This window comes from Tursiops truncatus, chromosome 2 (assembly GCF_011762595.2).
Source record: "Tursiops truncatus isolate mTurTru1 chromosome 2, mTurTru1.mat.Y, whole genome shotgun sequence".
NCBI lineage: Eukaryota > Metazoa > Chordata > Mammalia > Artiodactyla > Delphinidae > Tursiops > Tursiops truncatus.
In genome coordinates this window covers 37,842,401-37,866,449 of record NC_047035.1, presented here as the reverse complement: position 1 = coordinate 37,866,449, position 24,049 = coordinate 37,842,401, and the positions used below count along the sequence as shown (strand labels likewise).

Here is a 24,049-nt window from a genome sequence, read left to right as displayed (position 1 = left end):
TCACAACAACCCTGTAAGGTAAATCTTTCTATCTTCATTCTACACATGAAAAATTGAGGCATAGAAACATTAAAGAATATGCCTGAGGTCACAGAGTTGGTAAGTAGTAGAGCCTGCTTTGGACACCTGAAACCAGAGCCCACAGTCTTGACACATTATCTATATTGCCTCCCAGGAGGTCATAAAACAACCAGTTCAATCTTTGCTCTTCTCTTATTACCATTATTAGTCAGGAAATTCCATCTCCTGCCTTACTGTAAACAACATTCAATTGACTTCTGAGTCCTGAACTCTCATATTTTATCTCCATTCATTTCAATTACAAGAGCAAATATTGAGTGTTTACCAAATGCAAGGCATTAGACTAAGGGCCAGAGAAGATACACAGAGGAATGGGCACAATCATGCCCTCAAGAAGTTTATAACCTGGAAGGAGAGAGAAAAAATGTAAAGTTACTGTAATAAAAGATGACTGTGTTAAATATTTTAGTGGAGGTACAGACACAGTGTCAGAGGAATAATAGTGGAAGAGATTAATTCCCAAACAGGGAAAGAATAACATGTGTGTTGGATAGAAATTCCGAGGGGGGAATTTTGGAGGGAAAACATTCAAGGCACAGAAAATAAAATGGGCAAACACAACAAGACTGGAAATATCAAGGAAGGTTTTAGAAACAGCTGAAAGCTTTCAACGGGAGGAAGAAGAGATGAGGTTAGACCTCTTGGAAAGACGTAAAAACTTCACTAAGGAATTTGGACTTTATTCTTAGGCAACAGAGAACCAAAAAAGAACAAAAAGAGTGCAAAGAATGCTGAGGCTGCAGTAGTGATCTTGAGGGAGATTAATTTGCTAGCCATGTGAGAAATCAAATTAAACTGGAGGCTAAGGATACCAGTTAATAATGGGCAAGGATGAAGTTAATAAGGGCCTGAATGAGAGCAGTAGCTGTGGAAAGAAGATGGCAGATGTAAGATATTCTGAAAATATGTCTACTTAGGATGAAATAGTGTGAAATCAGTTCAATAAATGTCATATTCAAGGACAGACTATGTCAAATCTGAAAGCATTGTTCAGGGGAAGTGGGGGGACTGTTGCAATAAGGGGGAACCTGTGACCAGAAGACCTGCAAGTATCTCAGCAGTTGTGCAAAAAGGGGTTCTCGTTTATAGAGAGGAGTGAACAAGGCTAGAAAGGACCAGGTGAGGGGATATAGGACGCAAGGGTGGTGTGATGGGAGAGTAAATCAGGCATGTTTTACCCCGAGGCTAGCCTCTTCTCAGAGAGCGGCCCTTAAGGAGGGGCTGTATGCTGCCTCAGGCTCAGGATGGGTCCGAGTTCAGGGTCCTGGGGGAAGGAAAGAAGCTTAACCAAAGTTTTAGAGGGTCTGTGTGTGGCACTGTCATAGACAAACAAGGCAAGCATCTTATCTAAGTCCTATGGGGAAGAAGGGTGAGGGGACTGCCTAACCTTCAGATAAAGGTCAACATTGTCAAATAAAATAAGAAGACATTACTTTATACTCAGATTCCTGTTGAGGAGCAAAAGTGTTAGTATTTGGATGTCAAGTGCAAACCTGTTTGAGTTTCATTTCAACACCTAGGCATACTCATTCATTCTAACACACCCACATCTAGTAAAAGGACAAAGACTTCAGTATTATAAAATTTATCTGGAGCTTAATCATTCCACTGTTTTCAAAGTTGTTCTTATTACAGTTTAGTGCTAGTCACTAAGAACAGAAATGGTTGCCAGATACTAAAATTATTGCTGAAAGGTAAAGTCCAAACGTTGGATCCTAGGCTTCAAACCTGTAATTTGAACACTGTAGTTTTAATTGTTCCTAGTTCAGGATAACAAGGTGAGTTGACATGAAGCAACCTTAGATTATCTCAGTGTGAGGCTAGAAAAAGCTGACATTTCAACCATCCAGTCAAGAGGCAGACATCACAGCCACTGACAGAGACTCTCCTTGACCAAGCCTAAATCAGCCTTGGGCTCAGTCCTTGGCCTCTTAGTCTAGTTTTAGCAAGAATCCTGCTGAGTGGGTTTAGTGAAAATCCCCTACCTTTGGTATCTGATCACCTTTCATATCAGATCAAATTCCTCATACTGCACTCTTGATATCTTATTACCGTGGGCCAGCCTTCAGCAAGAATCTCCTTTACCCCTGATGGTTCCTCTTAGTAATGTTCTATTCACTGACCTCTACCCTGCTCCTTGGCTGTAAATCCCCACTTGTCCTTACGGTATTCAGAGTTGAGCCCACACAACCTGCCCTACTGCAAAATCCTCGTTGCAGGAGTTTGTCTTGAATGAAATCTTCCTTACTCTCTTTAAAAATGTCATGAACATTTTTTTTTTAACAACGCCAAGTTCGCATATACATCCAGAAGTAGGCTATCACTTCAGAAGCAGGTCCCTATTACTTTATTCTTCTTTTTCATATTGTTTTGATTGTCTGGTGCACAAAATTATTTAGTTTCATGTATAAATTATGAGTATATAAATCCATATCACTCCCACTTACTGTCTGAGAAGAACAAAGCAATCTTTCAACTTCATAATTTCCGTTTTTAAAATCTTTTTATATTAATTCTGCAACTAAATTTAGCTGCTTTAGATTTTCAAAAATAGGTATTTTCATCCAAAAATATACTCAACTGAAAAAGAATTTAAATGGAATACTCTTACACATTGAGTTATCAAGAATACCAGAATATCAAAAGAATAATGATTCACTATTTCATTTGATCCTAACAGTGATACTATAATAAATTATTATCACCAGTCTATAGTTGAGACATCTTAGAATGTGGCAGAGCTGGAATGAGAATTAAGTCTGCTGGGTATTGGTGGAGTACTGTCTTCTTTTTACTACACTGCCCTATACAATACATAGTCAGAGAAATATTCTATGTAGGAGTGAAAGAAGATTAAATTAAAAGGAATGATAGTGCAGATGAAAGCATTTAGTTTGAATATATCTGTCTTACCTGCATTCTTTAACTGGTTCATCTTCAACGTAATTCAGAAATCGCCATTTACAGAGGAATAATATTTGTATCTGTAGATGTATATATTTCTCTTCTATGGATAAATGGTACTCCTGAACAGTTTTTAAGTATATTAATGGAAATGATTGAATGAATGTTTGGGGTTATATGCTATAACTTAATTTATTAAATATATATATTATTTGGGGGATTCCAGAGCTGATATAGTTTCTAGGTGTACCATTGCATAGGGTAATATTTAATCAGACTAACATGGCCTTGATAACCAAAATCAGAAAAGGACAAAACAAGAAAGGAAAATTGCTGGCTACTTGCACTCATGAAATAAGATATGGATATTCTAAACAAAACATTAGCAAATCAAATCAAACAATGCATTAAAAATACTAGCATATCGGATTTATCCTGGGAACACAAGGTTGGTTTAATAGTAGACAACTAATTAATGTAATTTACCACATTAACAGATCTAAGAAGAAAAACATATGATCTTCTCAGTAGATGAAGGAAAAATATTAAATAAAATTCAACATCCATTCACAACAAAACCGTTTTTTTAAATTAGGACTATAATGGAACTTACTTAACTTGATAAAAGTTATCTGCAAAAAACCTATACCAAATATTTTATTTAATAGTAAAATACTAAACATGTCTTTAAGATCAGGAGCAAGTAAAAGATATCCATTATTACCACTTCTTGTATTGGAAATCTTAGATGCTTCAATAAGACAAAGATAGGGATGGAAGAAACAAAACTATCATTATTTGTAGATGATAAAATTTAAAAATCTAGAAATTAATTATTAAAATCGATAAGAGAAATTGGCAAGAATGTATAAAAACCAATATACAGGGACTTCCTTGGTGGTCCAGTGGCTAAGACTTGGTGCTCCCAATGCAGGGGGCCCGTGTTCAATCCCTGGTCAGGGAACTAGATCCCACATGCCACAACTAAAGATCCTACATACTGCAACAAAGATCCCATGTGCCGCAACTAAGACCCGGCCCAGCCAAATAAATAAATAAATATTTTTAAAAAATCAATATGCAAAACTCAACTGCAATTCAACAGTAAAACATCAACAACAAATGCCAATTCGAAGATGTAATTTTTATTTTTTTATGATTTTTAAAAGTTAATTAATTATATTTATTTATTTATTTATTTTTGCAGTACGCGGGCCTCTCACTGTTGTGGCCTCTCCCGTTGCGGAGCACAGGCTCTGGATGCGCAGGCTCAGTGGCCATGGCTCAGTGGCCATGGCTCACGCTCCGCGGCATGTGGGATCTTCCCAGACCGGGGCACGCACCCGTGTCCCCTGCATCGGCAGGCGGACTCTCAATCACTGCACCACCAGGGAAGCCCTAATTAATTAATTTATTTTTGGCTGTGTTCAGTCTTTGTTGCTGCATGCAGGCTTTCTCTGTTGCAACGACTGGAAGCTACTCTTCGTTGCAGTGCCCAGGCTTCTCATTGCGGTGGCTTCTCTTGTTGTGGAACATGGGCTCTAGGCATGTCGGCTACAGTAGGTGCAGTGCGTGGGCTCAGTAGTTGTGGCTCGCAGGCTCTAGAGCACAAGCTCAGTAGTTGTGGTGCATGGGCTTAGTTGTTCCAAGGCATGTGGGATCTTCCCAGACCAGGGCTTGAACCCATGTTCCCTGCATTGATAGGCGGATTCTTAACCACTGTGCCACCAGGGAAGTCCAGAAGACGTAATTTTTTAAAAAGATGCTATTTTCTTTTCTTTTCTTTTTTTATAAATTTATTTATTTTTTTTTTTTTTGGCTGCATTGGGTCTTCGTTGCTGCACATGGGCTTTCTCTAGTTGTGGCGAGTGGGTGCTACTCTTCATTGCAGTGTGCAGGCTTCTCATTGTGGTGGCTCCTCTTGTTGCGGAGCACAGGCTTTAGGCACGTGGGCTTCAGTAGTTGTGGCACACAGGCTTCAGTAGTTGTGGCTTGCACGCTCTAGAGCACAAGCTCAGTAGTTGTGGTGCATGGGCTTAGTTGTTCCAAGGCATGTGGGATCTTCCCGGCCCAGGGCTCAAACCCATGTCCCCTGCATTGGCAGGCGGATTCTTAACCACTGTGCCACCAGGGAAGCCCCAAAGATGCTATTTTCTTTTTGTGTGTGTGTGTGTGTGTGTGGTACGCGGGCCTTTCACTGTTGTGGTCTCTCCCATTGTGGAGCACAGGCTCTGGACCCGCAGGCCCAGCGGCCACGGCTCACGGGCCTAGCCGCTCCACGGCATGTGGGATCTTCCCAGACCAGGGCACGAACCCGTGTCCCCTGCATCGGCAGGCAGACTCTCAACCACTGCACCACCAGGGAAGCCCCCAAAGATGCTATTTTCAATGGCAACAGAAAAACCAAAAGTATTCAGGAATAAATTTAATAAAATAGATATAATCCCTTTTTGATGGAAATGATAAAATGTTAAGAAAATACAATACAATACGTTAAAATCCTAAGTAAATAAATATGTCAGGTTATTAGATAAGACTCTATTTGATAGTTTTAGTTCTCCCTAAATTTAACTACAGATTCAATTAAGTTAAAATTTAAAACTAGACAGATTTTTAAATTTTTAGTGGAACCTGATAGCTAATTCTAAAATTCATATCCGAGAAAAAGGACTAAGGTTAACCAAGAAGAACTCCTAAAGAAGGAGAACAGGGTGAGGGGACTTGATCTACCAGATAACAAGGCATTAAAGAACTATAGTAAGGAAAGCGAAGTGTAATTGGCATGGACTTGTATGCAAAGACCAACAGAGCATAACAAAGACTAAACAAACAAGCAGAACAACTTACCAGCATATGGCCATTGCAGATCATGGAGGAAAGACTGGGCATTCAATAAACAATGCCGAGGCCATTATGAATCCCTATGGGAAAGCAACAGATCATTCCTCATACAATATACAAAAGAAAATTCCAGGTGGATTGAGATGTAAATGTGGAAGGCAAAACTTCAAACCTCTTAAATGATATGTAGGAAGGTATCTTTATTATATTAGGAGTAGAGAAGGGTTTCTTAAATTGAGCACAAAAACCAAAAAGAAAATATGGATGAATTCAATACATTTAAATTAAGAACTTCTATTTACCAAGACACCAAAAAGAGTAATAAACTGAGAAGATACTGTGACACATAAAACTAACAAAAGATTAGCATCCAGAATAATTGTAAGACTGTTGGTTAATAAGAATAAGACAAACTAATACAAAAAATAGATGCAAGACGCAGGCATTTCACCAAAGAAGAAATCAAATGGTTCATAACCATATAAAAATATGCTCAACCTTGTTAGTAATCAGGAAAATGAAAATTTAAACCAAACAGAGCAATAATACTAGATATTGGTAAGAATATGTGGAATAATCAGAACTCTGATACATTGCTGGTAGAAGCTGAAATTGCTACAACTGCTTTGGGAAATAATTTGGCATTTCCTGGAAAAAAAGAACACAAGCATACCCAACATCCCACTGTTTCCACTCCTAGGTACACTTTAAGGCATCTCTGGCACATGTGCCTTAGGAGCATATAAGAATGTTCATAGAAGCAATATTTGTGGTAGCAAAAAATGGGAAACCCAAATGTCCTCCAACAGAAGAATAGACAAATAAGTTGTTGTAGGTTCCCACAATGGAATACTCTACACAGCAGTAAAAATAAATTAACTTTTTTTCTACTGTCAATGAAAATTCAATTAACTATCAAGTTAAGAAGAAAAAAGGGAATTTTATTTGAGCCAAACTGAGGATTATAACCCTGGAAGTAGATTCTCAGAAAGCTCTGAGATCTGTTCCACCTGTTATAAGTTGAAGGAATAGTCATATACATTTTTGAAACAAAGGATTACACATCAAAATGATATACAAATGCCAAGGATACATAGTCCAGCGATACATACAGTGACCATGACCCCCTACAGAGATGGGAAAGAACACTATTTTTTTTTTTTTAATAAACTCAGGTACAGATCTTATTTGGATTGCACTAATTTTATTTTTTTTACTTATTTATTTTTTAATTGATTAATTCATTATTTTGCTGCATGGGGTCTTAGTTACAGCACATGGGATCTTCGTTGAGGCATGCGGGATCTTTCATTGCAGCGTGTGGGCTTCTCTCTAGTTGTGGCTCGTGGGCTCCAGAGCATGCGTGCTCAGTAGTTGCAGCACAGGGGGTCTTAGTTCCCAGACTGGGGATGAAACCTGCGTCCCCTGCATTGGAAGGAGGATTCTAAACCACTGAACCAGCAGGGAAGTCCTAAGAACACTATATTTTTTTTAATAGTTGAAGAGTTTTATTTTATTTTATTTTTTAATTTTATTGGAATATAGTTGATTTGCAATGCTGTATTGGTTTCAGGTGTACAGCAAAGTTATTCAGTTTTACATATACATATTCATTCTCTTTCAGATTCTTTTCCCATATAGGTTATTACAGAATACTGAATAGAGTTCCCTGTGCTGTATAGTAAGTCTTGTTGGTTATCTATTTTATATATAGTACTGTGTGTATGTTAATCCCAAACTCCTAATCTATCCCTCCCACCACAAGTTTCCCCTTTGGTAACCATAAGTTTGTTTTTAAAATCTGTGAGTCTGTTTCTGTTTTGTAAATAAATTCATTTGTATCATTTTTTCAAAATTAGATTCCAAATATGAGTGATAGCATATGATATTTGTCTTTCTCTGACTTACTTCACTTCGTATGATAATCTCTAGGTCCATCCATCTTGCTGCAAATGGCATTATTTCATTCATTTTTATCGCTGAATAATATTCCACTGTATATATGTACCACATTTCTTTTTTTTGCAAATCTTTTCAGGCATTTAAAAAATATTTTTTAAACATCTTTATTGGACTATAATTGCTTTACAATGTTGTGTTACTTTTTGCTGTAAGACAAAGTGAATCAGCTATATGTATACGTATATCCCCATATCCCCTCCCTCTTGCGTCTCCCTCCCACCCTCCCTATCCCACTCCTCTAGGTGGTCACAAAGCACCAAGCTGATCTCCCTGTGCTATGCAGCTGCTTCCCACTAGCTATTTTACATTTGGTAGAGTATATATGTCAATGCTACTCTCTCACTTCGTCCCAGCTTACCCTTCCCCACCCCTTGTCCTCAAGTCCATTCTCTATGTCTGTGTCATTATTCCTGTCCTGCCCCTAGGTTCATCAGAACCATTTTTTTTATTCCATATATATATGTGTTAGCATACAATATTTGTTTTTCTCTTTCTAACTTACTTCACTCTGTATGACAGACTTGATGTCCATCCACCTCACTGCAAATAACTCAAATTCGTTTATTTTTATGGCTGAGTAATATTCCATTGTATAAATGTGCCACATCTTCTTTATCCATTCATCTATTGATGGACACTTAGGTTGCTTCCATACCTTGGTTACTGTAAACAGCACAGCAATGAACATTGAGGTGCATGTATCCTTTCGAACCACGGTTTTCTCTGGATGTGTGCCCAGGAGTGGGATTGTTGGGTCATATGGTAGTTCTATTTTTAGCTTTTTAAGGAACCTACATACTGTTTTCCATAGTGGCTGTATCAATTTACATTCCCACCAATAGTGCAAGAAGGTTCCCTTTACTCCAGACCCTCTCCAGCATTAATTGTTTGTAGATTTTTTGATGATAGCCATTCTGACTGGTGTGAGGTGATACCTCATGGTGGTTTTCATTTGCATATCTCTAATGATTAGTGATGTTGAGCATCCTTTCATGTGTTTCTTGAAAATCTGTATATCTTCTTTGGAGAAATGTCTGTTTAGGTCTTCAACCCATTTTTGGATTGGGTTGTTTGTTTTTTTGATATTGAGCTGCATGAGCTGCTTGTATATTTTGGAGATTAATCCTTTGTCAGTTGCTTCGTTTGCAAATATTTTCTCCCATTCTGAGGGTTGTCTTTTCACCTTGATTATGGTTTCCTTTGCTGTGCAAAAGCTTTTTTTTTTTTTTTTTTTTTTTTGTGCAAAAGCTTTTAAGTTTCATTAGGTCCAATTGTTTATTTTTGTTTTTATTTCCATTTCTCTAGGAGGTGAGTCAAAAGGATCTTGCTGTGATTTATGTCATTGACTGTTCTGCCTATGTTTTCCTCTAAGAGTTTGATAGTGTCTGGCCTTACATTTAGGGCTTTAATCCATTTTGAATTTATTTTTGTGTATGGTGTTAGGAAGTGTTCTAATTTCATTCTTTTACATGTAGCTGTCCAGTTTTCCCAGCACCACTTATTGAAGAGGCTGTCTTTTCTCCATTGTGTATTCTTGGCTCCCTTATCAAAGATAAGGTGACCATATATGTGTGGGTTTATCTCTGGGCTTTCTATCCTGTTCCATCGGTCTATATTTCTGGTTTTGTGCCAGTACCATACTGTCTTGATTACTGTAGCTTTGTAGTATAGTAGGAAGCCAGGGAGCCTGATTCCTCCAGCTCCATTTTTATTTCTCAACATTGCTTTGGCTATTTGGGGTCTTTTGTGTTTCCGTACAAATTGTGAAATTTTATGTTCTAGTTCTGTGAAAAATGCCATTGGTAGTTTGATAGGGATTTCATTGAATCTGTAGATTGCTTTGGATAGTATAGTCATTTTCACCATGTTGATTCTTCCAATCCAAGAACATGGTATATCTCTCCATCTGTTGGTATCATCTTTAATTTCTTTCATCAGTGTCTTATAATTTTCTGCATACAGGTCTTTTCTCTCCTTAGGTAGTTCTATTCCTAGGTATTTTATTCTTTTTGTTGCATTGGTAAATGGGATTGTTTCCTTAATTTCACTTTCAGATTTTTCATCATTAGTGTATAGGAATGCCAGAGATTTCTGTGCATTAATTTTGTATCCTACTACTTACCAAATTCACTGATGAACTCTAGTAGTTTTCTGGTAGCATCTTTAGGATTCTCTATGTATAGTATCATGTCATCTACAAACAGTGACAGTTTTACTTCTTTTCCGATTTGGATTCCTTTTATTTCTTTTTCTTCTCTGATTGCCATGGCTAAAACTTCCAAACCTTGATTGAATAATAGTGGTGAGAGTGGGCAACCTTGTCATGTTCCTGATCTTAGAAGAAATGGTTTCAGTTTTTCACCATTGAGGATGATGTTGGCTCTGGGTTTGTCATATATGGCCTTTATTATGTTGAGGTAGGTTCCCTCTATGCCCACTTTCTGGACAGTTTTTATCATAAATCGGTGTTGAATTTTGTCAAAAGATTTTTCTGCATCTATTGAACTTATCATAGTTTTTATCCTTCAGTTTGTTACTATGGTGTATCACATTGATTTATTTGTGTATATTGAAGAATCCTTGCATTCCTGGGATAAACCCCACTTGATCATGGTGTACGATCCTTTTAATGTGTTGTTGGATTCTGTTTGCTAGTATCTCGTTGAGGATTTTTGCATTTATGTTCATCAGTGATATTGGCCTGTAGTTTTCTTTCTTTGTGACATCTTTGTGTGGTTTTGGTATCAATGTGATGGTGACCTCGTAGAATGAGTTTGGAAGTGCTCCTCCCTCTGCTATATTTTGGAATAGTTTGAGAAGGATAGGTGTTAGCTCATCTCTAAATGTTTGATAGAATTCACCTGTGAAGCCATCTGGTCCTGGGCTTTTGTTTGTTAGAAGATTTTTTTTTTTTAACTGACAGTTTTTTTAAAAAATTTTATTTTATTTATTTATTTTTGGCTGCATTGGGTCTTCATTGCTGCGTGTTGGCTTTCTCTAGTTGCGGCAAGCAGGAGCTACTCTTCAATGCAGTGTGCGGGCTTCTCATTGCAGTGACTTCTCTTGTTGCGGAGCATGGACTGTGGTGTGTGGGCTTCACTAGTTGCAGCAAATGGGCTCAGTAGTTGTGGCTCACGGGCTCTAGAGTGCAGGATCAGGAGTTGTGGCACACGGGCTTAGTTGTTCCACAGCATGTGGGATCTTCCTGGAACAGGGCTCAAATCCATGTCCCCTGCATTGGCAGGCAGATTCTTAACCACTGTGCCACGAGGGAAGCCCCTCTTTTTTAAAAAATAAATACATTTATTTATCTTTTTTTTTTTAATGTTTGACTGCATTGGGTCTTCATTGCTGTGCATAGGCTTTCTCTAGTCGTGGCGAGTGGGGGCTACTCTTCATTGCAGTGGCTTCTCCTGTTGCACAGTGCAGGCTCTAGGTGCGCAGGCTTCAGTAGTGGCACGTGGGCTCAGTAGTTGTGACTTGGGCTCAGTAGTTGTGGCTCATGGGCTCTAGAGTGCAGGCTCAGTAGCTGTGACACACAGGCTTAGTTGCTCTGTGGCATGTGGGATCTTTCCAGACCAGGGCTCAAATCCTTGTCCCCTGCATTGGCAGGCAGAATCTTAACCACTGTACCACCAGGGAAGTCCCTGCTGGAAGGTTTTTTAATCACAGTTTCAATTTCAATGCTTGTGACTGGTCTGTTCATTTTTTCTATTTCTTCCTGGTTCAGTCTTGGAAGATTGTACTTTTCTAAGAATTTGTCCATTTCTTCCAGGTTGTCCATTTTATTGGCCTATAGTTGCTTGTAGTAGTCTCTCATGATCCTTTGTATTTCTACAGTGTCAGTTGTTACTTCTCCTTTTTCTTTCTAATTCTATTGATTTCAGTCTTCTCCCTTTTTTTCTTGTTGATTCTGGCTAGTGGTTTATCAATTTTGTTTATCTTCTCAAAGAACCATCTTTTAGTTTTATTGATCTTTGCTATTGTTTTCTTCATTTCATTTATTTCTGATCTGATCTTTATGATTTCTTTCCTTCTGCTAACTTTGGGGTTTTTTTTCTTCTTCTTTCTCTAATTACTTTAGGTATAAGATTAGGTTGTTTATTTGAGATGTTTCTTGTTTCTTGAGGTAGGCTTGTATAGCTATAAACTTCCCTCTTAGAACTGCTTTTTCTGCATCCCATAGGTTTTGGGGCATTGTGTTTTCATTGTCACTTGTTTCTAGGACTTTTTTGATTTCCTCTTTGATTTCTTCAGTGATCTCTTTGTTATTTAGTAGCATATTGTTTAACCTCATTTGTTTGTATTTTTTACAGTTTTTTTCCTGTAATTGGTATCTAGTCTCATAGTGTTGTGGTCAGAAAAGATACTTGACACAATTTCAATTTCCTTAAATTTACCAAGTCTTGATTTGTGACCCAAGATATGATCTATCCTGGAGAATGTTCCAAGAGCACTTGAAAAGAAAGTGTATTCTGTTGTTTTTTAATGGAATGTCCTATAAATATCAGTTAAGTCCATCTGGTCTAATGTGTCATTTAAAGCTTTTGTTTTCTTATTTATTTTCATTTTGGATGATCTGTCCATTGGTGAAAGTGGGGTGTTAAAGTCTCCTACTATAATTGTTACTGTTGATTTCCCCTTTTATGGCTGTTAGCATTAGCCTTATGTATTAAGGTGCTCCTATGCTGGGTGCGTAAATATTTACAATTGTTATATCTTCTTGAATTGATCCCTTGATCATTATGTAGTGTCCTTCTTTGTCTCTTGTTTTTATTTTAAAGTCTATTTTGTCTGATATGAGTATTGGTACTCCAGCTTTCTTTTGATTTCCATTTGCATGGAATATCTGTTTCCATCCCATCCTTTCAGTCTGTATGTGTCCTTAGGTCTGAAGTGGGTCTCTTATAGACAGCACATATACAGGTCTTGTTTTTGTATCCATTCAGCCAGTCTGTGTCTTTTGGTGGGAGCATTTAATCCATTCACATTTAAGGTAATTATTGATATGTATGTTTGTATTCCCATTTTCTTTATTGTCTTGGCTTTGTTTTTGTAGGTCTTTTCCTTCTCTTGTGTTTCCTGCCTAGAGAAGTTCCTTTAGCATTTGTTGTAAAGGCAGTTTGGTGATGCTGAATTCTGTTAACTTTTGCTTGTCTGTAAAGGTTTTAATTTCTCCATGAAATCTGAATGAGATCCTTGCTGGGTAGAGTAATCTTGGTTGTAGGTTTATCCCTTTCATCACTTTAAATATGTCCTGCCACTCCCTTCTGGCTTGCAGAGTTTCTGCTGAAAGATCAGCTGTTAAACTTATGGGGATTCCCTTGTATGTTATTTCTTGCTTTTCCCTTGCTGCTTTTAATATTTTTTCTTTGCATTTAATTTTTGATAGTTTGATTAATATGTGTCTTGTCATGTTTCTCCTTGGATTTATCCTGTATAGAACTCTCTGCACTTCCTGGACTTGGCTGACTATTTCCTTTCCCGTGTTAGGGAAGTTTTTGACTATAATCTCTTCAAATATTTTCTCAGACCCTTTCTTTTTCTCTTCTCCCTCTGGGACCCCTATAATTTGAATGTTGGTATGTTTAACCTTGTCCCAGAGGTCTCTGAGACTGTCCTCAATTCTTTTCATTCTTTTTCCTTTATTCTACTCTGTGGCATTTATTTCTACTATTTTATCTTCCAGGTAACTTATCCATTCTTCTGCCTCAGTTATTCTGCTATTGATTCCTTCTAGAGTATTTTTAATTTCATTTATTGTGTTGTTCATCATTGTTTGTTTGCTCTTTCTTCTAGGTCCTTGTTAAACGTTTCTTGTATTTTCTCCATTCTATTTCCGAGATTTTGGATCATCTTTACTACCATTACTCTGAATTCTTTCTCAGGTAGGCTGCCTATTTCCTCTTCATTTGTTTTGTCTGGTGGGTTTTTACCTTGCTTCTTCATCTGCTGCATATTTCTCTGTCTTCTCATTTGTTTAACTTACTGTGTTTGGGGTCTCCTTTTCGCAGGCTGCAGGTTTGTAATTCCTGTTATTTTTGGTGTCTGTCCCTAGTGGCTAAGGTTGGTTCAGTGGCTTGTGTAGGCTTCCTGGTGGAGGGGACTGATGCCTGTGCTCTGGTGGGTGGGGCTGGATCTTGTCCTTCTGGTGGGCAGGGCCGCATCCGGTGGTGTGTTTTGGGGTATCTTTGAACTTAGTATGACTTTAGGCAGCCTCTCTGCTAATGCGTGGGGTTGTGTTCCTGTCTTGCTAGTTGTTTGGCATGGGGAGTCCAGCACTGGAGCTTGCTGGCCGTTGGGTGGATCTGGGTCTTAGTGTTGAGATGGAGATCTCTGGGAGAGCTCTTGCCGGCTGATATTACATGGCGCCGGGAAGTCTCTGGCTGTCCAATGGCCTGTACTCCGCTCTCCCACCTCAGAGCCTCCGGCCCGACACCCGCTGTGCACCAAGACCCTGCTAGCCACACAGCTCGGAAGAAAAAACCCAAAAAACTGATAGAACCCCAATCCAAATGGTAAAAGCAAAACTAAACAGGTAAAATCACACAAAGAAACATACACATACACACTCACAAAAAGAGAAAAAAGGAAAAAAAATGTTAAATATAAAATTTAAAAAAATAAGAAGGAAGAGAGCAACCAAATCAATAAACAAATCCACCAATGATAACAAGCACTAAAAACTAAAGTAAGATAAACATAAAACCAAAAACAAATCAGACACTGAAAGCAAACCCCAAATCTATAGTTTCTCCCAAAGTCCACCTCCTCAAATTTGGGAACATTTGTTGTCTATTCTGGTATTCTACAGATGCAGGGTTTATCAAGTTGATTGTGGGGATTTAATCCACTGCTCCTGAGGCTGCTGGGAGAGATTTCCCTTTCTCTTCTTTGTTCACACAGCTCCTGGGGTTCAGCTTTTGTTTTAGCCCCACCTTTGCATGTAGACCACCCTCAGGCTTCTGTTCCCCACCCAGACAGGAGGGGGTTAAAGCAGCAGCTGATTAGGGCTCTCTTGCCCACTCAGACCAGGGAGGAGAAGGGGTATGGCAGTCATAATTGGAATGCAGGGCAACCCTACGAGGTCAGAGTCTAGCATGACATTACTACAGCCTGAGGCGTGCTGTGTGTTCTCCTGGGGAAGTTGTCCCTGGATCATGGGACCCTGGCAGTGGTGGGCTGCACAGGCCCCGGGGTGGGGGTGGGGGTAGTGACCTGCTCTTGCACACAGGATTCTTGGTGGCAGTGGCAGCAGTGTTAGCAGGTCATGCCCATCTCTGGGGTCTGAGCTGATAGCCACAGCTTGCGCCCATCTCTGGAGCTCGCTTAGGCAGTGCTCTGCCTTCTGTGGGCACATGGAGCAGGAATCCCCTCTCCTCACACACCCCGAAACAGTGGTCTCCTGCCTCTCCAACAGGTCCAGACTTTTTCCCAGACTCCCTACTGGCTAGCTGTTGTGCACTAGCCCCCTGCGGATGTCTTCATGTAGCCAACCCCAGTCCTCTCCCTGGGGTCTGACCTCTGAAGCCTGAGCCTCAGCTCCCAGCCCCCACCCGCCCTAGCGGGTGAGCAGACAAGCGTCTCAGGCTGATGAGTGCTGGTCGGCACCGATCCTCTGTTCAGGGATCTCTCCGCTTTGCCTTCTGCACCCCTGTTGCTGTGCTCTCCTCCGTGGCTCTGAAGCTTCCCCCTGCCCACCACCTGTCCCCACCAGTGAAGGGGCTTCCTAGTGTGTGGAAAGTTTTCCTCCTTCACAGCTCCCTCCCAGAAGTGCAGGTCCCATCCCTACTCTTTTGTCTCTGTTTTTTCTTTTTTCTTTTGCCCTACCCAGGTACGTGGGGATTTTCTTGCCTTTTGGGAAGTCTGAGGTCTTCTGCCAGTGTTCAGAAGGTGTTCTGTAGGAGTTATTCCACATGTAGATGTATTTTTGATGTATTTGTGGGGAGGAAGGTGATCTCCATGTCTTACTCCTCTGCCGTCTTGAAGGTCTCCTCCAAAAAAAATTTTTTTATTTCTACTTTTTGGAGTATAGTTGATTTACAATGTTGTGTTAGTTTCTGATGTACAGCAAAGTGAATCAGTTATACATATACATGTATCAACTCTTTTTTTATATTTTTTCCCCATATAGGTCATTACAGAGTATTGAGTAGCGTTCCCTGTGCTATACAGTAGGTCCTAATTAGTTACCTATTTTATATATAGTAGTGTGGATATGTCAATCCCAATCTCCCAATAGCTCTTCCTCCACCCTTACACCCTGGTAACCATAAGTTTGTTTTCTACATCTGTAACCCTATTTCTGTTTTGCAGATAAGTTTATTTGTACCTTTTTTTAGGTTCCACATATAAGCAATATCATATGACATTTGTCTTTCTCTGTCTGACTTACTTCAGTCAGTATGACAATCTCTTGGTCCATCCATGTTGCTGCAAATGGCATATTTAGTTCTTTTTTATGGCTGAGTAATATTCCACTGTATGTATGTACCACATATTCTTTATCCATTCATCTGTTGATGGACATTTAGGTTGCTTCCATGTCCTGGCTATTGTAAATAATGCTGCAATGAACATTGGGGTGCATGTATCTTTTCAAATTATGGTTTTCTTCAGATATATGCCCAGGAGTGGGATTGCTAGATCATATGGTAGCTCTATTTTAGGTTTTTAAGGAACCTCCATACTGTTCTCTATAGTGGCTATACCAATTTATATTCCCACCAATAGTGTAGGAGGGTTCCCTTTTCTCCACACCCTTTCCAGCATTTATTGTTTGTAGATTTTTTGATGATGGCCATTCTGACTGGTGTGAGGTGATACCTCATTATAGTTTTGATTAGCATTTCTCTAATAATTAGTGATATTGAGCATCTTTTCATGTGCTTTATGCCCATCTGTATGTCTTCTTTGGAGAAATGTCTATTTAGCTCTTCTGCCCATTTTTTGATTGGGTTTTTTGTTTTTCTGACATAGAGCTGCATGAGCTGTTTGTATATCTTGGAGATTAATCCACTGTCGGTTGCTTCATTTGAAAATACTTTCTCCCATTCTGAGGGTTGTCTTTTCATATTATTTATGGTTTCCTTTGCTGTGCAAAAGTGTTTAAGGTTCATTAAGTCCCATTTGTTTATTTTTGTTTTGTATTTTCATTACTCTAGGAGGTGGATCCAAAAAGATATTGCTACAATTTATGTCAGAGAGTGTTCTGCCTATGTTCTTCTCTAAGAGTTTATAGTGTCCAGCCTTACATTTTGGTCTTTTTAAATTTTATTTTATTTTTATTTATTTATTTTTGGTTGCATTAGGTCTTCATTGCTGCATGTGGGCTTTCTCTAGTTGCATCGAGAGGGGGCTATTCTTCATTGCGGTGCATCGGCTTCTCACTGCGGTGGCTTCTCTTGTTGTGGAGCTCAAGCTTTAGGTACGCAGGCTTCAGTAGTTGTGGAAGTTAGGCTCAGTAGTTGTGGCTCATGGGGTCTAGAGTGCAGGCTCAGTAGTTGTGGCGCACAGGCTTAGTTGCTCTGTGGCATGTGGGATCTTCCTGGTCCAGGGATCGAACCCGTGTCCCTGCATTGGCAGGCGGATTCTTAACCACTGCGCCACCAGTGAAGTCCCTACATTTAGGTCTTTAATCCATTTTGAGTTTATTTTTGTGTATGATATCAGAGAATGTTGTAATTTCATTGTTTTACACGTAGCTGTCCAGTTTTCCCAACACCAGTTATTGAAGAGACTGTCTTTTCTCCATTGTGTATTCTTGCCTCCTTTATCATAGATTAATTGACCATAGGTGCATGGGTTTATTTCTGGGCTTTCTATCCTGTTCCATTGATCTATATTTCTGTTTTTGTACCAGTACCATACTGTTCTGACTACTGTAGCTTTGTAGTGTAGTCTAAACTCAGGGAGCCTGATTCCTCCAGCTCTGTTTTTCTTTCTCAGGATTGCTTTGGATTTGGGGTCTTTAGTATTTTCATACAAATTAAAAAAATTTTTGTTCTAGTTCTGTAAAAATGCCATGGTTAATTTGAGAAGGATTACATTGAATCTGTAGATTGCCTTAGGTAGTATAGTCATTTTGACAATATTGATTCTACCAGTCCAAGTACATGGTATATCTTTCCATCCTCAATTTCCTTCATCAGTGTCTTATAGTTTTCAGAATACAGGTCTTTTGCCTCCTGAGGTAGGTTTATTCCTAGGTATTTTACTCTTTTTGATGCAATGGTAAATGGGATCATTTCCTTAATTTCTCTTCCGGATCTTTCATTGGTAGTGTATAGGAATGCAAGAGATTTCTGTGTATTGATTTTGTATCCTGCAACTTTACCGAATTCATTGACGAGCTCTAGTAGTTTTCTGGTGGCATCTTTAGGATTCTCTATGTATAGTATCATGTCATCTGCAAACAGTGACAGTTTTACTTCTTCTTTTTCAATTTGGATTCCTTTTATTTCTTTTTCTTCTCTCATTGCCGTGGCTAGGACTTCCAAAACAATTTTGAATAAAAGTGGTGACAGTGCACATCCTTGTCTTGTTCCTGGTCTTAGAGGGAATATTTTCATTTTTTCACCATTGAGAAAGATGTTACCTGTGGGTTTGTCATATATGGACTTTATTTATTATGTTGAGGTAAGTTCCCTCTATGTCCACTTTCTGGAGAATTTTTATCATAAATGAATGTTGAAAGGAACATATTCTTTTAAGAAGTTACATGCTAGAGATAGAAGAAAGAGAAAAAAAATTGGTTTTTACGGTTAGGCAGGCACTCGCATCTTTGAGGAGCTCTGGTTAATGTGTAATGCAGATGCACAGTGCACGTTAGGGAGGGAGGAGGCCCAAACAAGCACACACAGAGAATTTTGTGTTTAATTTTTTCTTGTCCTGCCTTAAAATATAAATTTTATTTCATCACTATATATCAATATAGATGATTCTCAAGAACAAATTGTTGAAAGAAAAATTCAAGTCACAGAGGAAAAACACAGTATGATTTCATTTATACAGAGACCAAAGAAACACAGACCCAGATAATATATAGTGGTTACCTCTTGGGCAATGGGGAAAGGGCATGAAGTAGCTTCTAAGGTACCAGTGACTTTCTATTTCTGAATTGGGGTGGATGATGCTTTTATTAGGATTCTCTAAACTGCGCAGGTACCTTTCAAAAAAAGGAATGAAAACAAAATTTTTTTAATTACGGCCATCGTGGTAGGTTTGTGTTTCATCATACCACAGCAAAGCCTGTGGCACATTTGCCAGAGTTTATGGACTCCTGATCCACAGGCACCTGAGATTATAGCAATATCTGGGTATTACTGTACTTATAGGATACATTTATAGTGTACCTTTGGTCAAGGTTCACTTTTATTTGCAAGTGGCAGAAACTAAACTCAAATTAATTTAAACACAAAAGGGTATCTGTCAGCTGTGTAACCGGGAAATGCAAGATTGCTTCCAGCTTCAACTACAGCTAGATTCAGAGTCTCAGATGATGTCATTGGAATAATGTCACAAACCCACAATTCTCAGCATTTTCTTCTCTCTGATTTTGGCTTTATGCTCTTACAAGCTTTCTCCAAATGGTGGCAATGATGGCCATCTGCCACTATAGACTTATTTTCCTCACAGCAGCAGAAGAGTGCCTTTTCTTCAGCACAAATGTCCCAAAGAGGGCTGTGATTACCCCTGCTTGGTCCCTCCCCAAGATCAATCTCTGCTGCTACAGATGTCCAGTATCTAGCTAGGCTTGAACCATCTGTTTATTTCCTAAGGTGATGGTGGTGGTCATATATGCAGAAGTGTACCCCTGATGGAGAGTGGTAGGAAATCAGCCCCACAAGAAATGGAGTCCCCAAAAGAAAGCAGGGAGGAAATGTCTACTGGGTAGAAAAGACTAACTATCATAATTCTCTGGCAATACTAAAGTGGCCTGTCATGTCCAGCATCATGTGTTTGTTGTTCATAAGAATAATTTCAGATCCTCGATAGGCACTCCTGTTTCAAATTCTTAAACTTTGGAATCAACTCCAAGAAATTATCATCCTTCTTATGGTATATGAACCATTTCAGTACATGGATCTGGCAAGTATCCAACAACATTATAGTTCAAGGATTAGCTCTATTCTAAAATTAAAATTCTATAGTTCTAGAATTTCTCAAGAAAGTCATGTATTACAGCAATACGTAATATGACATTTTATGATTTATGCAAAATGATTCACAAATTATCTTAACCTATGGCCCCACACCGTCAATGCCAATAGCTTTTCTCTCGGCTTAATTGTTTGCTCGTGGACTAATTATTTTACTTTGTCTAAAGCAGGTATTGTTGCCCAAGATACCAGACAAGTGCTAAGAATTTCTGACTAGATTTTGGAACTCATTTAGAGACAGTTTTGTCCATTGCCTCCCCAGTTTTCTTCCCGTTTTCCATTTTGCTTCGTTAGCTATTAAACTCTTATTCTCTACCTCCCACGTCATCAGAGCCATTTCATGATGTTTGTAGAATTTGATGTCCAACGTGTGTTGTGTTGAAGGCAGTATGTGTGGTGCTTAGGAGATCAACTTAAGAGACAAGTAAAAGTAAGCTCAATTCCTAACTCTGTTACTTGCTGGCTGTGTAGTCTTGGAATAGATCACAATGCTTACCTCGTAGGAATTTTGCAAAGAATAAATGAGGTTATTAATGAAAAAAGTTTAACACATTCCCCGGCATATAGGAAACATTTAATAAATTGTAGTTCTTATTGTTGATCCTCTTCTCTTTATAAGGAGCTAAAATTGCTATTTTTTTTTCCTTTGAAGTATTCATTGTATTTGAAGTTTTCTATTTCCTCCCATCCTTTATTCTAGTTTCCTACCTTTTGGTCACTGAAACAAAATTTCTTTCTACAATGAAAGATCCTGAAATAACGCAGTACCTCACTTGAAGAAAAACTGATTTAGAGAGTAAAATGAATTTGTCGAGTCAGTTTTGTTTAGAGCTGGTATTTAAAATTGGAGTTATTAAGTATACGATACAGGAAGAGACAATCTGACTATAAAATACATAGACCACCATAACTGTGAAATTTTAGAAACTTACAGGAACCCTAGGTTGGATTTCCTTATCATTGTTGCAGTGTGTTTCATGACATTTTTATGAAAAAGAAAAAAGGTGAAGAAAGGGATATTATGAAAAGAAAGGAAACATAAAAATTGTAAATATTTTATTGCCACACTAAAGAATATTTTTAATTGGAGTTGTGCATGAATATGGTACCTGTGTGATAAACTTTCTGTATTGAATTGATAAGTGCTTTTAAGTTGAGAAATACTGCCCCAAGTCTATATTATACCATGTTTATGCTTTTTTGTCTGTAAATTTAAACAGATATGCTGCTAAAGGTGCCAGATTTTACTGCAATATTCTTATGATTCTGAATCTACTATAAAATAAGTTTTAGAACCATTCCTGATGCCATTAACAAAAGAACCTTGACAAGTGAAGTGTTCCTTTTACTTTTACCCCTTTAGTTACATACAGTCACATTCTAGTTGAAACTTAGTCATAACTTTAAAGGTTTTCCATTAGTATTTCACATTTGTTGAACATTATAAATTGGAAAATTTTGGTTATTATTGGAATATCCAGATATTGAAAATGTTGGAAATTATAAAGGATGAAAATATTAGTTGTGTCTCTGACCAGTGAATATTGCTTCTAGTGGATTGAAAAGAATCATTTATTAAAGTTATGCTTGTTCAATGAACCTAATGTTTATTGGAGGAAGACTGTCACTATGCATATTAAAAATAGTTGGGCTGAATCTCATACCCATTCAAAGATTTATCAATTAAGTGCTGATAAACTTGCTAGCCTCCTCTCAGTTTAGACAAAAGCTAAAAGATTAATTCACTTCAGCTACCTCTTGTCAAGTATTTGTTTTCAGTAATGTAGGGCAGATGACCAAAGAAAGGAATACATGGCTTAAAGAAGGATTAGGGTGGTAGAAATGGTTGTTTCATGTTTCAAAGAGTGTTTTCAATCCCTTTTATTCTTTACAACTTAAGCTGCTTATTTTGTTTGACATGTGTTTTCAGCGACTGCTGTTGATAGCACCTCTTTGTTTTGGATGTCTGCTTTTATTTTCTTTCAGACTTTGTTGGCTTAATTTCTTTTATAATTCCAACTTTTCCTTACCTTTAACCTCCACCTGGCTTTTGATGTATCCTTTTTTCTGTTGCTCACACAGGAAAGCTAACTTTTTTTTTTTTAATAGAAAGTCTAGCTAACAGCTTGAGGGCACTGGTGGAAGAAATATAGTTGCAATGACTCCATGGTTACAATAATTGTGCCTTCAGACCTCCTGGAAAGAGGTTCCTTTGGTAAATGCCTCTGGTCTAATAGAACCTAAAGAACTAAAGAATCTCTCTTTGACGTGTGTGTGTGTATGTGTGTGTGTGTGTGTGTGTGTGTATGTATTACCTCTCTACATATGTCTACATGTATATACCACATACAAATATATATATGTATATCATAAAAACAGAAATATAGATGTGAAATAAGATCTTCACACAACAAAGCACACAAATCAAAATAGTGCCAGCCCACAACAGAATGTCCTGTCTATCTAAGTAGCATGTTAAAGAAAGTCTTGTCTCATAAAACCATCTGGGGTGGATTTATTAGAAATGTCATCAGCACCACAATTCTTTCTGCACATCAGTTTCATTTCAATGTTTATGAGGCCATATATGTCAACCTGGGCTCTTACACAATCATTAAATTTATACTTACAAATTTATGCATCTTGTATATTCAGATATTTTTACATACTTATGAATTTATGTATTTTACAACAAATGAAAAATGCAGGAGATTTATCTATACATATGATTTCATCTATGTAACGTATACAAAAAAGATTAGAAGAAAATACATAAAATGATAACGATTGTCCCTTGTATTTTTCCGTCATTTTATTTTCATGTCATTTTCAAATTCTCAATAATTATCTTTACAATTTGCAGAAATTAAATAAGACATTGTTTTAACTTATTCATATAACTGTATGGTGATTTCTATGTAATGACTGTTGTAAAGGTTAGCAGTCCAAATGCAATAATTTAACATTCTATACGTAGCTGTGCATTTCAGTTTATTTCTTTTGAAAGTTTATTCCAGAGCTTTCTCAAAATATGAACAAGGGCTTCCCTGGTGGCGCAGTGGTTGAGAGTCCGCCTGCCGATGCAGGGGACACGGGTTCGTGCCCCGGTCCGGGAAGATCCCACATGCCGCGGAGCAGCTGGGCCCGTGAGCCATGGCCGCTGAGCCTGCGCGTCCGGAGCCTTGTGCTCCGCAACGGGAGAGGCCACAGCAGTGAGAGGCCCACGTACCGCAAAAAAAAAAAAAAAAAAAAAATGAACAAAATGTATTAAATCGAAGTGTAATAACTTTAAAAAAGTGGTCTCAAAACTTTTTTGCATATTATTTATTTCTACATTAAATATGTGTATTACTGTACTAATATATAATGTACATTATGCAATATATAGACATTTTTAAGGGTGAAATTAAAATATAAATCGACATTTATTTAATTGTTTCTTCCCACACCTAGTGGATTGTCTTGTGTAGCCCTGAAGGACACACACGAGACTTTGGAGACCATTGCCTTAGAAAACTAAGAAGTCAAATAACTTAGGGTTTTACATTTATTTACATGCTGTGTTCCTTTCCATTATTAAAAAAAAAAAGATGTGAGAGTAAATAGTAGAAAGAAAATGAGAACTAAAATTTGCACGTCTTTGTTGCTAGATTTTGCATTCATTTTTTTGACGATTGTGTTTACTATTTAAGTTCAAAATTTGGCATTCACTGCTTAGAATTATGTTTCATAGAATTTTATAGGAAAGGCTGGAAGTATAAATGAAACTGTCAGGCACAGCCCATGAACTAGAAAATGTGGGCAGAGCAAGGTTAGGCTGTGTCTAAGATACACTCTAACACATAATCTAGAGAGCTGTCCTTGGGCAAAGACGAGCACCACTGGTTTGAATTAGACGAGTGTTTGGCTGCTTCTTTTAGCCTTCTAGGACACTGTTCCTCAGGAATAAGCAAATAGTTCAAGGAATTCAAGCAGGAGCTCAAAAAATATTTCCAATCTCTGTAGTCTCCATTTTTTAGCAGGCATACAGATAAGGGGATGGGAAATTAATACTGAGTCATGTACAAGGGAGAAAAAAATCTAATGTCCCTGAAGAAAAG

At 38.1% G+C, this 24,049-nt stretch overlaps 1 long non-coding RNA gene across 2 annotated transcripts in view; it reads left to right on the top strand.

Annotated features, from left to right (window-relative positions):
- The window catches only part of LOC141277965 (uncharacterized), a 37,321-nt gene extending 13,957 nt beyond the window's left edge, over positions 1–23,364 (top strand). For both annotated transcript variants that reach the window (XR_012329954.1, XR_012329955.1), the window contains exon 3: positions 22,957–23,364. This is a non-coding gene — a long non-coding RNA (uncharacterized lncRNA). The remainder of the gene's footprint in view (positions 1–22,956) is intronic.
- Positions 23,365–24,049: the final 685 nt, after the last annotated feature.